The 15,517-nt window shown below is 38.6% G+C and overlaps 1 protein-coding gene across 4 annotated transcripts in view; it reads right to left on the bottom strand.

Annotated features, from left to right (window-relative positions):
• The window catches only part of LOC121654158 (rap guanine nucleotide exchange factor 6-like), a 146,467-nt gene that overhangs the window by 115,307 nt on the left and 15,643 nt on the right, over positions 1 to 15,517 (bottom strand). The gene's annotated exons all lie outside the window — the stretch shown is intronic.

The raw sequence follows: 15,517 nt of genomic DNA, 5'->3' as shown, positions 1-15,517 counted from the left end.
GCCAACAGATTGGCATGCCACTTACGTACCCACATGACAGTAGTGAGACACACACAGATACACTCAACCGCGACCTTAAAATAGTACTCTATCAGGGCCAGCTGTCAAAACGTTTAGAGGATGATAGAGTGTAAAAGTGACAGGACCGGCCTCATAAGTATAGGATCAAACAGTGTGGCTATTGAGGCTTTAAGGCAGCTACTTCTATGTAACAAATACATGTTTTACTACCCAAAGTCAAAAGATAGCTACTGGCTCTCTTATTTCTACCCAGTTTACAACAAGTTAGCAAGTCAGTAAGTAAGTTAAAGTTTATTTGTGCTAGTCTGAAGCTGTAAAAGCAAGATTGTGTAACTTTTTCTTCTAAATTAAATCCAGTTCATTCTAAATAACATAAACTAAAAGGTTTTTCTAGAGCTGCTCTTGAGCCCTTTAGAACTAATGGCCAAGATTTGTTTTTAACTTGGATTGTAAAATGTAAAATGTCTCTATTTTTCCCCTCCATTTCTCACTACTATGACTAGTGTGTGTGTATATATATATATATATATATATATATATATATATATATATATATATATATATATATATATATATATATATATATATATATATATATATATATATATTAGTGCTGGGCAACGATTAAAATTTTTTAATCGCGATTAATCGCATGACATGCTGCGATTAATCGCATCGTTGCGCGCAAAATGTCTCTTTCCTTTAAAAGAAGGCCTACAGCTATATAAAGAAAATGCAGTAAATTTTGGTTTACTAACACACATCAGGGGTGTTTAACCTGCGACTCTGGACCTTCCACAATGCCTCTAAATCTATCTTTCTTGTCATTAGGTTGGAAACCAGGAACTTTTTTTTTCTTTTACAGCATTTTCCACAAATATCTACATCCCTTAGAAGAAAGTCTGTCTATCCTCTTTTTATAAAGGTTTTATGTGTTTCCTTTATTTTAAAACCATAAAAATTTAAATTAAAAATGTGGTTCTTCAAAAATAACAAATATCCTATGGTGGCTCTTCATTAAAAATATATATTAAGCTGACTTTTTGAAAAGTCTCATAACATTTGCATCTCTAAAGGAGTTTTATTTAGCTGGCAGAGGGAAAAATGGCTCTTTGGATTGGAAAGGCTGCAGACCCCTGGACTAAACACATAAACAGATTTAGCATCAGTTTTCTCTTTAAACAGCAACAGTTAAAATATTTCTTCATATATATATTTATAAAACTAAATATTTATAAGAAAGAAGGATGAAATGTTCAGGATTTACTAACTAAAAGGTAAAAAGTCAGCAGGATGAATTTAAAGCTGTGAAGCTGCTTCCTTCTAAACACAGAAGAAACAATATGTGATGAATATCAGCATCAGGTGAACAGACAGAAAGCAGGATTAGAATCTCACAGCTTCTAGATGGTGAAGAGAGAAAAATATTCACAATATGCACAATAACTTCCATCCATGCAGCTTCACTGCTTCATTATCCAGATTTCTGGATATAAATTCTCTAAACTTTCATTCTTAGCTTGACTGTTTAGCTTCACCTCTGCACCTGCAGCCTCCGCTACCGGGAGTTAAGGGGTTAACATCTCGCTCCGGCTGTAACGTCATGTCTGTAGATGTAACTATAAACATGTGTGGTATCCACAGAAAGTCCAGAATCTCAGCTACCAGCTCAGCAAAACCATTTCTATCACCAACACACACAGTTAAGACAACAAACAATTTAAAGAGCAGCTGCACAAAGTCCCGACGGCATGAACACGAACAAACGGCTCCTCTACTGAAAGCTCACATCTCACAGATTCCACAGCTGGAAGTTTCATCTCGCTATGACCAAGATTCACCGAACCAGAGGAAGAAGAAGACCCGATTTATGCTGCACACTTGAAAAGTCAGAAAGCATGTCTTACCTTTGCTGTTTTGCATAAATTAAAACCGTATTTATTAAAAAAAATAATAATACATAAAAAGTTTCCCATCCAAAAATCACGATGTTCTGTCCATCTGCATGTATTTTGACAAAGAGAAACGTTGGTTCTTCTTCTTTCTTAAGTTCCAGACAGAAAACGTCTCTTCATTTTAATAAACCCACTCTCTCCTGATTACATCAGACGCACCGCTGCAGCAGGGAAGAGAGACATGGACGCCATGTTTCTGTCATCAAAGCCAACGGCCAGAAAAAATAAAAAATAAAAAATTAACGCGCGATTAAAAAAATTAATGGCGTTAATTAAGCGTTGCGTTAACGTGCGATTAACGCGTTAACATGCCCAGCACTAGTAAATATACAATGATCAGCCATATCATTTAAACCACTGCTATGTAGAGTAAATATTACTGCTCATCTCATTACAATGAAATGTTCTGCAAAAACTGCTTAGGACCAGCTTAAAGACACAAGTCATGAGGTGTTCTTTGAAACTTCCATCAAATGGGATTTAATGACATCTATTGGAAGCAAGCTCTGTCCACATCGATCCTGGTACCCAACACTCCACAACTGGTCAGAGCTGTTCTGGTGGTTTGAGGATGACCTACTCGGTTATGTTTATGTTTTCTGTTTAACAAATAATGTTTGGCTTGTGTTCTCAGTCAGAAGTCAAGGTAAAGGACCACAGTGTCTATAAGTCTGCTAGAAGCTGCATCACTCTTTAAGACTATTTAAACTAAAAGCAAAAAAAAAAAATTCCCAACAACTTCTTTTGGATTAAACTAAACCATAGCTGCAGTTTAGCACAAACACACAGAAAGAACATCTACAATGCCTCTATCCAAAGCTAATAAATCTGGGAGTCTCTTGAGGACATTGACATGGTCAATGGCATCACAGGTAGAGTTGCAACCACCATTTACTGACCATGAGGCAGAGACATGGGAAAGCCCAGTTCACCGCAATGAGAAAGTGGAAGTGTATTGACTTCAAATAACTGTAAACTGGGTTAGTGAACACAACAAACTGCTGCAGTAAGCACTCCTGTCATGCCGCTGCGTGTACAGCAAGGATGTGCATGTTGGAATACAGCCCTCGGGCACTAGCTGGCATGTGGGGGTAGCATGAAGCCAGACAGCCCCTAATACATCGCTGCTTGTTAGCAAGTTTCTAGGTTATATTAAATACTCTGCCTGATGCAAAATGAACAATAAAACCAGTGGTTCTGTGTTTAATGGAGGCCTCCTCCATGCAGCTAGTGATCTGTTGTAAGTGATATATATATATTTATATATATATTAATATTGTTACATATTAAGACAGCAGAAATGGCTCAAAAAGATGTCACTTAAATGCTCATGATCCTACAATACTGAACAGATTGATGCATGGATTTTATTACTACTACTGCTGCTACTACTACTACTAGGCACGCCCATGACATATACTGTCCCAATTTCACACATTGATTGGGGTAAAGCAGGTCATCAATGGGCTTGGTCAGGCAGACAGCAGGATGTCTGAGGATGTGATTTCTGCTTTTCTGTGATCTCCCAGGGAGAAGATGGTAATGTGATCACTGCACAGCCTGATCTCATCTATCTGATCTCTCTCAGTTCATACATACAGCACAGTGCCTGGATACGAGCTCAGGGTGTAGTGGTTGTGGTCTGATTTTTGAATCCCTTTAATGAGAGAAGAAATCCCCACATTTTATTGTAATGGGGCCAGAACCCCCAACTTACTATCAAAGCAATGTCACTCATTTCATTAGCCTGAAGCCCACGTGCCTTGCAGTGTTGCTATGTTTTTCTCTCCTCCCTTAGGACAGCAGAGCAACATTCCTCACTGACTTCTGACCTCTGGTCTGTCCTCCCAAGAGACGAATGATGTGGCCTTACAACCCCATCTGTGATTAGGACATCACAGCCTCCAGAGAGGCATCTTTTAACTCATCACCATCTGAGGCTAAGACTCTCAGTTAAAGGCGTTGGGTCAAACACTGGAAAAACACATAAAATATTAGTGTTTTCTGTCTGATGTTGAATCAGCTCATTTCAATCACACCTTAAAGGTTTTCAATATTTACCACTTGCTGGACAAACTCCTCATTTAAAGTACTTTTGACTGGTACTGTAAGTATAATCAGCCACTTTATTACGTAAAAAAATGTTTTGTGTTAAAAACTGATCATGAAACACATTAAGTAATCCATTGGCTCTGACCACACACGTAAGACGGCAGGCAACAAAAACATAACAAACACAGCAGGCAGTTTAATGGCATCTCAACATTTAAGCTGCCTGTAGGTGATGCAAATGACACCACAATGATTATTAAAACTCAGAAGATGAAAAAGTTGTAACTAATATTGCAAATATCTCAAAATCAAATGCCCTAAATTTGCTTTTAAAACATGAGCTGATTCATTGATCTTGTGTTGCTTCTGTTGGTGTGTGTGTTTGAGCATCTCAGGTATAGCTACAGTGCTGCTGCCACCTCCTGGCAGTTACATATCTCTAAGACTCTGTCCAGGAAATTATCCATTTCTAAATACTGTTACAATAAGCCAGGATTAGTGACATATAGCCATTTAGGACACAGGAATCCAGACAACAAGTCTACTTTTTTTCAGTAAACTGCAGGAATATAAATGCCATATGTCGGGATTTGCTTAGATTTTTAATATTAATTGGGTAAAGCTGCTTCATCTATATTCAAAGTAACAAAAGAGTTGTATGTGTGTGTTTGTGTGTTTCTACTATCCCTGACCCTGAAAGTATAGTGAGCATTTGATATGCAACTGACATAAGTATGTGTTACTCATATATAAACAAGCCCAGAACAACCAGTCATATAAAAAGCAGCTGTTGCAGTAAAGTGCAAAGGTTTTTGTCCCACCCACCATGCTCCTTCATTTACATTCAGACTTTGATATGTACAGACACAGCTAAATTACATGGATATAAAATTGTCTTTACTTTTTTATTTTGCTGACCTTAAACAGTTATATTTTTAGTTGTTGTTTAATGCCAGTAAAATGCATTTAAACCTCTTGTTCTTGCAATGAGGAAAAAAAAAAATGCTGCAGCCTGTGTGAAACCTCTGACTTTTCAGTAATGAACCAAGTCGTGTCTCCGGCTTTATAGACTGTACAGTCGTCCATCATCCTACACCCGCCTCCACCAGAATGTACAGTATGCAGCTGAGTCTGTCTTTGACACAGAGAGTATTGTTAACAGATAACACAACATGTTCATTCAAGCTGGAAGAACAAACAAGTTGGCTAACATCCTGCCTTTAAAACAAGCCCTAAATACTGTATTTACATCGTACTGACTACCAGGACTCTGTATCAACATTGTACAGAGGGTATGGCATAAAAGGCCTAAAACGCAAGAGGCAAAGGTTCTTCATTGAGATGAAGTGCTAAATTTTACATACAGTACCAGTCAAAAGCATCCAAACTTTTAACTGGTATCGTATATACATAAGGATCTTGAATTCTGGTCCTAGAGGACCAGAGTCATTCAGGTTTTAGATATTTGCCCGCTCCAACGCACTTAACCCCTCATTTCCACTGGGTGCGTGTGAGCCATGTTACGGCTGCACCGCAGCCTCCACTGATTTTCGCGGCCGTTTTAGTCAATGGTTTGATCCACACCGGGTGTTTTGCAGCGCGTGTTAGAAACATCCCAAAAGCGCCTCGTCGTGGCTCTCCGCTAAATTTACGCCTCGTGTCTATTTTTGACGGAGCATGCACCCAGAACGTGTCAAACTCAGCAGTTCAGATGGGGGCAGACAGGAAATCAGACACGGGAGCAAAATAAAAAAAATTTGATATTTTTCCAAATAAAAGCCCCCGTGCAGATTTGCGCTGCTGAACCATAAAAAACGTTACATGTTTAACCGGTCAGGGGGTCTCAGCGTTTTTGTTTTTCCAACATGGACGACAAGACGTTTATCCTGGAAGTGGAGAATCACAACATTCTCCAATTGCCCTGTGAATTCATGATCTTGGGGATCCAGTTAGGTGGACTGCACTCGCGGGAGCTCCGCACCTGAAACGCTCCCGGTGCAGCCAGACTGCAGCGCGCACACATCTGATGGAAATGATGGTAATTCTAATGAAATGAATCCAACAGCTTGTTGTCTGAGTCAGTGTTGAAGCAGGGAAACATCTAAATGATACAGGACAGTAGCTCTCCAGGACAAGGATTGAGGAGCCCTGAGATACTGTAATCATATGGCATTGCATAGTTTTTTCCCCTCTATTGTATTGAATCATATTGTGTTGTATGCATTCAGCATTATAGTATTTTAGTAATGATACCTATTATTGCAAGCAATTTCAATCCTTCATAACATTATATTGAAACAAAGCAGAAAAAGTGTCATCACAAAATATTTAAATGCTGAAGTGAGGATTAACATCAAATGCCAAAAACCATCAAAAATCCCAAAGCTTTCATGGTTTAAACTTAAGTGTCTACAAAGCCATGAGTGATCATAACTCCTGACAGGTTCATTATCCATCCAATACAAAAGCTCCCCAACAATCCCCTGTTCCAACATGCAGTAAAGCCTCATCACCGTCAGCATCAGTGTGAGGTTTGTAGTGCACTTGCAGCAATTAAATCCCCTCTTTTAGCTCACAGCTCAGGCTCTTTTCTACTCTACAAGAGGAACTTGTTAATTTTTTTTTTTACCCCCCAGCAACAAAGCCAGGTTAAAGACAGGTGGTTAAAACAGCTCATGAAGAAAGCATGAACGGTTTACTTACACACACACGTGTGCTTGTAGCAAAACATTTCAAACATGAGGTGATCCTCGCTAGCAACTGCTAAGCAAAAACAAAGAAAACAAATAGTGTACAGCAACAGCCCTGGAGAGTTCCCACACTACGAAAACTTTGGAGCTGGCTTCATAAAAAAAGTTCAGTGACGACAGTTGTGGTGAATTGTGGTAGAACGGGTTACAAAGACGGCGGGAAAGAGGGAGGAGGAAAAGGAAAACTATCCTTCAATCAGCCCTGGATAACACACATATGATTGTTGAATCACTAGGAAAACTTGTGTTGTAGAAAATGAAGGCCTGAGTTTACCGAGCAGCAGATAATAGATGTGAACGCTGGATGCAAAAGAAAAAAAACTACATTTCAGACCGTCACTTGGCAAGCACAGTATCGACATTTCTGTCTAAGTACTGGGAAGGTCTGTGACTGCTTTACTTACACTGAAAAAGAGTGAAAATCAAGTCTAGCCCTGAAAGCACCACACCAGCTGCCATCCTTTCACCAGCCAAACCAAACAGCCACACACATACGCACAAAAACACTGCCACACAAAGAAATGGAAAATCTGACCCTCCATGTAATCTTAGCTGCAGTTTTACTTGTAGAACTGAATGAAGCAGCCATTGAAAGTTTCTTTTATGACTGTAATTAACTTTTTGCTTTCATTCAGTTTCTTAGCTTAGACCAGATCACTAGACCATCAACAACATCCTTACACGTTGGTGATGTTAAACACTTAATCTCTTTTACATAATTTATTCTTTTAAACTAAAGGCAACATTAAAAGGAAGTGATTACAATGATCAATGTCACTACATCAAACTGTCATACTGAGTTTTAGCCTCACAAAGAGATAAATAAATAAATAAAAGACGCAGTGACTTTGAAGTTATTTCTAAAAACATGTACCTCATCCCAAACAAGCAATTAGTTTTATTTATTTTTAATCTTTAGGCGTTTTAAACACCATTAAATAGTATAATTCGCTCTCTTCTTCTCCCTCTCATTACCATCATTTCCTTGAGGATCACAGGCTGTGATTCACAGCCATACTGGTTTCACCACTACATTCATTTACTCAGCTGTGAGCATTATTTTATGGTTAATTTTAATTATTCCTACAAGTTTTTTTTATGTTTTTTTTTTTTTTAAGATTCCAACACTTAGGGCTAAGAAGAATTTCATCACCTGATGTTTTAAACTGGAAATCTCCCCCCTCTTTTTCCTTTTCTCAGTTTCTGCAGGTGTCAGCGATGGACGATGCAGTAGCCAGAGAGGTATGCTCAAAGCAGCAGAGATTGGAGACAGAACACACAGTAACAAGCTGAACTGCAGGTCAGAGACAGCTCAGATGCCAGGCTAAGGTTGTAGAATGAGGGGGGGAGGCTGCTAAATTTAGGCAGGCATTCAAAGAGAAATGTGACTGTGCATTTAAGAAAAATACTGCAGCTCTCTACAGAAGCAGTCAAACTGAACTAGGTGATGCACACACCTACTTGGCCTACATATAGCTGTCATCTCCATGGCCTTCTAGCCACGGGCAGGCTGTCAGATGGCCAAGATATGGATAGCTGATCTCTGTAACCAATGTGTTCAGACAGGCAGCTCTGCTCTCAGTCTCACTGCAGCACCATAAATCAAAAGTAGAACCAAGCAGCTTTTCTTAGTTGTTTTTTCTTCTTCTTCAACAAGACACATGGTACCAAGTATCTCACAACTAGGCTTGCTAGCTTTAGCGGTTTCACAGGATCTTTAGATGTTAATAAAGCCCCAAAGGTCATGCTGAAACTAGCTGAAGCTGTAATGTTTAGTCTATCCTGTGGGAGCAGTGAAATTGCGCCACTACTGCCAAGGAATGGACTCATGCATGCTTCATGGTAACAGGAATTTAGTGATAACTTGAAAAATTGAAGGTGTAAAGGCCATTTATGTTTCCTTTGCAGGACAATAATATAATCCAGTACATGAACATGTGGGAGATGCCAGCATCCATATACAGTATAGTTTGAATGTATTTGCATGGGGAAAATAAGCATGGTGTGTGATGCTGTATCACCATATCTGAGGCCTGTCAAACCTTCAGCTACATCGCACTGACACATCAAACACACACACACACATAAACCCATGCCAGAGAATGGCTTCTTATCTATGTACACATAACCCAATAGCACTTACATTTGACTCTGTGGTCAGAAGTCTACTTCACTGAGCTCACCCGCTGAAAATCTGGCCGCAGAGGCTGATGGGAAAAATGCTTACTCTCACTTACTCAGCTCCCAACTTCTTGAATCATTCTCAGAATAATATATTTCCTCCCTTAAAACCAGGCAAATAAAAAAAGCCTAATGCTGTCCAGACCACTCCAGCTGGGAGGAAATCCAACCATGGAGGAGCATCCAGGCGGATATTATAAAGGAGCAGATATTTCAAGGCAATTTTGTGACCCAAGTATTATTTTCTGTTATTTCTTTTTATGATCTGGGGGTATGTGAGATATTTAGTCAGATGTTTTTGATTGTTGGCTTGTTTGGCACAATTCCAAAAAAAAGTTGGGACGCTGCTGTGTCATTGAGGTCATGGTAACCCTAAGAGCTTGAATAAAGGCAATTGGACTTTTTTTCTTGGCTTTTTAAGAATTTTTACCTCTCCTCTCATCTGGAGGTGTCTTTAAATCTAACTGGATGATGAGAAGTTTCTGGATTATAAATTGTTAAAAGACTGTTCAGACTTGGGAGGGTCATTAAGACCATGTGCCATTTTCCTTATTACTGTGGGAGAAAGTCCAGCAAGCAGTAAAACATGAGTGAATACTAACAAAAGAATATTACTGGGGATTTTTGCGACTGTTTCTTTTTATTTTGGTGAATTACCCACATATATATCTCTGTTCCTCATTCCACAGAATCATAAGTTCTATCTCGTTGTAATCAGGCCTTCCTACAATGTGTAATACAACACCTTGGTATTGTTAAAGGGGAAATATTCAACCACAGATTTCCTTTGTTTTTGTTCACATTTGCCTTGTCTTGCCTGGTTGTGAAACCCCCCTGGGAAAAAAAAAGTTCAGGCTGCTTTGTAGGTGCTGGTTGTGTGATACCTGAATCCTCTTCTTCTGTTCAATAAGGCCTTTCATCTAAGTCAGAAAATCACAGGCATCCAATATCAATTTCCAGCCATGTTATTTCCACATAGAGGTCTAGATTCTCTGAATCTGTTGATGTAGTAAAGAGAAAATATTTGAAGTCTTTGTAGTGACTTGTCCAGGGTGTACCCTGCCTCTCACCTTCTAAATGCTGGGTTAGGCACCAGCTATCCCACAACCTTCATTGGAAGAAGCGGTATAGATAATGTATGGATGTATGTATGTATGGATGGATGGATGGATGGATAGATTTGTATGGATGGATGGATGTATGGATGGATGGATGGATGGAAGTCTTTGTAGTTTTATATTAAGAAATATTGTGCTGACATTGCTCCATTTTATACAGTTTTTGCACATTGTTGAACTTCTGTCCAGAGACTCTGCCTAAATAAGGTGCTTTTAAATTCAACTAATCATGTTGCCAATTAACCTAATTAGCTGCTGGATGCTCCTCCAGCTGTTTTTTTTTTTAGTGCCTGTTGCTTTTTAGTTGCCTCCATTCCCACATTTTTTAAAAAATGTTGGTGCTATTAAATTCAAACCAAGCCACTTTTTCAGTAAATGATAAAATGTCTCGCTTTCAACATTTGATGTCTCCTGTCTTTGAGTAGAAAGTTTTGCAAATAACTTTATTCTGTTTATATTTAAATTGTATTGAGCATCACAAGTTTGTGGGGAATTGGGGTTGTAAAAAACTTTGGAAAAATAAATCTTTGACCAGTGCATCTAAGAAGGTAGTAGGCTTAGCAAAAAAACAAAACAAAAAAAAAAAAGACTACTAAGATTCATTATAGCGCCATCATTTCAGATGCCGCTTTGCACAGTCATCGTATCTTTTTTGTTAATGGGGCATACCGTAAGAGATCACTGACATCTTGAAAGCTTGACCTCACTTTAAGAGTCTCAAAGGAAGTCTATACGGAAGTTGCTTCCATATGGAGAGATCCATCTGTCTCCATCAGTTCCTCTAACATGCCTGCTTATCTGCTCTTTTACTGTACGCCACTGAGCACACGAAGAATCAGCTGTTACGGTAGATCTGACCCTTAGAGATGAGCTGGACCAGGTGGACACTTCCCAACTCCTGGACGCTGTAACATGCAGAGAAATGGAAACTCACAGGTTGAAAAATATAGAAGAGGGGTTGAAAGATTTGGTGTCTGACATGGGGATTTCCTGTTTATTTAGGTGGAAAGTTCTCTTTTGTTCTGTGAATTTTCTTTTTCTTTTTTTTCCCATCTTTCCTTTAGGAAGTATATTTTCTGTTTTACTATAAATCCGTAGATAATAAATTAAAAAGATAAATCAAAACCTAAAAGGAGTATTTTACTGGCTGGTTTTCCCAGTAGTGTGCTCTTTTTTGGTCTGAACTTCTGGATAAATCTTTCTGAAAATGTTTGCGTTCTTACACTCATCCTTCATGAACTCAGTCTTTGGTGAGAAAATTGCTTGGTTTTTAAAGGTTTTTTTTTTTTCTGATAAATATTTCCTTTCTGAAAAATGGAAACAGACGAACATTGACTGCAAGAAGATTTACATGAAGAAACTCCGTATGAGTCTATGAAAGCCACATCGGTCACCTGAACACAGCTAATATGTAGCTTGTTATAAAGATGGGGCTTCACACAACTGCTTTAAAACAGGCTTTTGTTATCTTTTTATTATGTAAAACAGTTTGTGCTACTCATGTAAGAAAAGTGCTTTATAAATAAAATTTGACTGACTGACTGATTGATTGATTGACAGGTTTGATCATCATCCAGTACTATTTTGATTTAACAGATACATATTAATTGTTCATCTGTGTTACGGATTTTGCCACAATTTTAATTTGATTTGCCACAAATTAATGAGACAATATGACATGCTGATTTATGTATGTCATCTCTCCCATAAAATTACAAAAAGCAAATAAAACATTGACATATAGTTGTATTTTATAGTTACACATCACACTTTTATATATCAGCATTTTCCTCATCAAATTTATATAAAAGTGTGTGATCTACATTATTAGGCAAGTTTCGCAAATGTTTACTGTATTTATGTTTTTTTTTTCCCCAATTTGAATCAATGCTGTTGGTTTCCTGATCACTGAGTTGGTTAATGAATTATTACACCCCCTACAAAACACATAGTACCAGTTTGATCCTTTTGTAAACAAGGTTTTATCCAGATTCGTATTATATTCCTACAAAAGCAGCTGGTTTCAGCTCATTCTGTTGCTATAGCAACGCCAACTTACAGCTCCAAAGCCAATGTGACCCAAAGGGCCTTTTAAAAACCTTGAAAACATTTTAAAAAATCTTCTATCCACCAATATAATTTTTCTTGGCAATTTAATCACGGATTCCCTTCTGTTGAAGCTTCTGAATTTTTTTTTTTTTTTTTCCCAGTCTAATTTTCAGTGTGCTGCTAGTCACGCAAGCCATTATGCTAGCGTCCTGAGGCAAAAAAGGTTGTTAACTCATTTTAACTTTAGTTGGAGTTTATTATTAATGTTGATATTGTTAAGTTACTCTCTGTACTGGCCACCAGGAGTGAGGCAGATTAGTGGATGGTGTGGTCTGACAAATGGAGGCTTGTCTTGTACAGCTAAAGGACTGCTAGGGAAACAACAAAAGGTGATAGCGGACATCCACACACCTCAGGTGACCCCACCACCAGAGAAAGTAGCAGAGAGTGGGTGGCAGCAGGCAGCCAAACAACCATCCACCTTCACCACACACCACTGGCAACAGATCAGGCAGGAGAGATCTTTGGCAAGATCTTTTTCAACATTTCCCAAACATTAAGGGCCACACACACACACACACACACACACACACAATTTTTAAGACACGATACAAAGCAATAATATCATGTTTTTAAAGCACCCACTGCTGGATATAACAGTGTTGGAGAGGCAGGCAGGAAGTTGAGGGAATGCAGCTGTGACAAACCCAACATTCCAGATGTGAGCTGCGGGCTTTCTTATCAAATCTGATAAGGAATTAGCTGAGTAAGATAACATGTGATCCCAACAATGACTGAGTGAATGATATGACAAGAGAAATTTCTGTAAGTGCAAAAAGCATGTAAACATGCAGGAAGATGAGCATGGAAGTGATAAAAACAAGAGCTGAACACAAACAGATTCTAAAAAAATGTTTATTAGTTACTACAAAAAGTGATGAACTGGGAAAATTGGGTTAGAATGACAGAAAAGATAGATTAACAACCAGATTAAATGTAATTTGAGTCGTGTTGCTTGATTAAACACCTTATTACGTTTACATGAACTTCATTCACACAATTGACTTCTATATATAAGCCTATAAACACTAAACCACCTTGTGTCTGAGTAATCTACAGCTACGCGCCGCCATGCTCACAAACTACTGCATGAATAACCGCTCATGTGTTGCACAATTACGCTGCTGAGAAGTCACCCCCAGGTGAATGCTGCTGAATTCCACTCAGGCAGAATTTGCATCCAGTGGGCTTCTGGCTGCTGCACAGACTTGCAGATACAGTCGAAAGATGATTTATGGGAACTTTCATTCCTGAAACCTCATCAAGATGTCAAAACCAATGAGACCAGCACATATTTCTATTCCCAGTCTGACAATTGAGTGGATGACAGCTGAGCAGTAACAAGTCAGAGAAAATGTTTTCTTTTTTTTCAGACCAGCTTCATTCTTGTAAAGGTTTTGGTGTCAGACTCAAAGACAGGAATGTTGTCAGTACAGGTGCTTAACAAGTTTCTTGTTTTTAACTTTACAAAACCATGGTGTTGAGATCACTATTCTAAATCCAAACTTAGCCTGCAACAGATGACAATGTCTCCTTTAACATGAGAAACTCATAGTCAGAGAAAGAAGCCCATAAAAACAATGTTTGACTGAAGATGTGCTGCATGACACTTTAAACTATTTTCTACACGTACGGAACTTCACTGTACTAACAACTTTCTTGTTATCTGAAGCAAAATATGTATTTACCAAAGGTGTTTTTTTATCCTGCAGTCTGTGTAATGTGCAAATAAAAGTATCAGCCCCTTATTGTTGCTTCAAAGTAGAAGTGGGGTTTGGGGGCAGAGGACTGAATGGAAAGCAGAGAGAGGGCAGCAGTAGTCAGCAGTCTGTGGTTTGTGTTTTGATGTGGACAGTGACTCAGTGTTTCCACAGAGGGATCTGCCAAACAAGAGGCCTCCCACAACACTGCTTCTGTCAGCGCTCCAGACTTAATTGTGCTCTATAAGAGCTGCTGGCAGCCAGTCAGTTTTGAATGGATTTGATGAGACAGTCGATGCTAACGCTCAACATCTCGGCTCGTTTCAGCTCGGAAGGAAGTTATTTTTCTGTGCTCTGCAAAACTGGTGGAAACCTAGACTCATTCTGTGTTTGATGAATTATGACGCTGAACAGCGATGATAACTCAAAACAAGTCGGGCTGGGCAATACGTCAGCTACAAAAAAAAGTCACTCTGTTATCACTTATTTGGAGCTGGTTCAGTTTTGCACCCTCCGGCTAAGAACAAGTTAGTTTTTTTTTTAACACCTCAAAAAATAACACGCTATTCGGTGGGAGAAATGACTTGTGGTAAGCTCACACTTACAGATATACAGTTGACGGCTTAAATTTAGCTGCATACCTGACCACAGTAAAAAAAAAAAAAAAAAATGCTGCTACAGCCAACAATCTCCTGCTAATAGACAAACAATATCAGGAGAAGCATTTTACACTGTTTCGTGTATGATGAGATGGGGGCTGCATGGAAAGAGATTACGGATGAGGTCGCGTTGCACATCGGTAGAGATGCAGTGCCTATTTATGCACATGCAAAAACACATGCTAGTCTTACAAATGATTTATGAAATCTCAATTCATATTACACCCCAACATTTTTTTCTTTTAAACACAAGGTTTATTAGACCTTTTCAGTTCAGCTGTGTTTGACTATAACAAGTTAAAAAAAATCAGTTTAATTTTAAGTTTGATTTCATATTACTTGATATCTTTGACAAACTGTCTCCTTTATCACCTTAATCCAAATGAACCAACTGAAAACCAGACAGAAAAACATGCAATAAATAGACAAATGGGAAAAAAAAAAAACTGTTGTAAACAAAGTCAACTCTCCAAAATCCTTTAAAATCCTTGAGAAAATTCTCAAATGTTTTCATGTCACTTGTGGCTGGCCGTACAAATTTGTTATGTTTGTTTCTAACAGTGCTTAGCGGGTCAATTTTAGCTGCAAATTAAGCTTTTTTTTTTTAAGTTCGGCACACCAAACTCCTGGTTTCCCAACAAAAGCAGATTGTTTAACCTCTGCAGAAGCTGTTCTAACAGATCAGGAACAGCTCAGAGGGCAGAGTAAGTAAGAGTAGCTGAGGTGAGACCACACTGCTGTGCTCCCAGTATGGAAAAGCTAAGGAATATAAACAAAGTCTGAAGGGATGTGTAACAGGTGTGTCTCTTTGCATAGCCGTCTACCTGAGGGCTCTGCCAAGAACTACAATGTGGTTTCCAAAAACTCCATCAAAAGCATGTGGAAGGCAGAACTTGACATAAATCTAATAAAACACAAATATACTAAAGAAAATACAAGAACACTTATACAAAGTAAAAAGACTGGCATGTT

This window comes from Melanotaenia boesemani, chromosome 15 (assembly GCF_017639745.1).
Source record: "Melanotaenia boesemani isolate fMelBoe1 chromosome 15, fMelBoe1.pri, whole genome shotgun sequence".
Lineage (NCBI taxonomy): Eukaryota > Metazoa > Chordata > Actinopteri > Atheriniformes > Melanotaeniidae > Melanotaenia > Melanotaenia boesemani.
The sequence above is the reverse complement of the archived record's forward strand: the minus strand, read 5'-3'. Positions and strand labels throughout refer to the sequence as shown.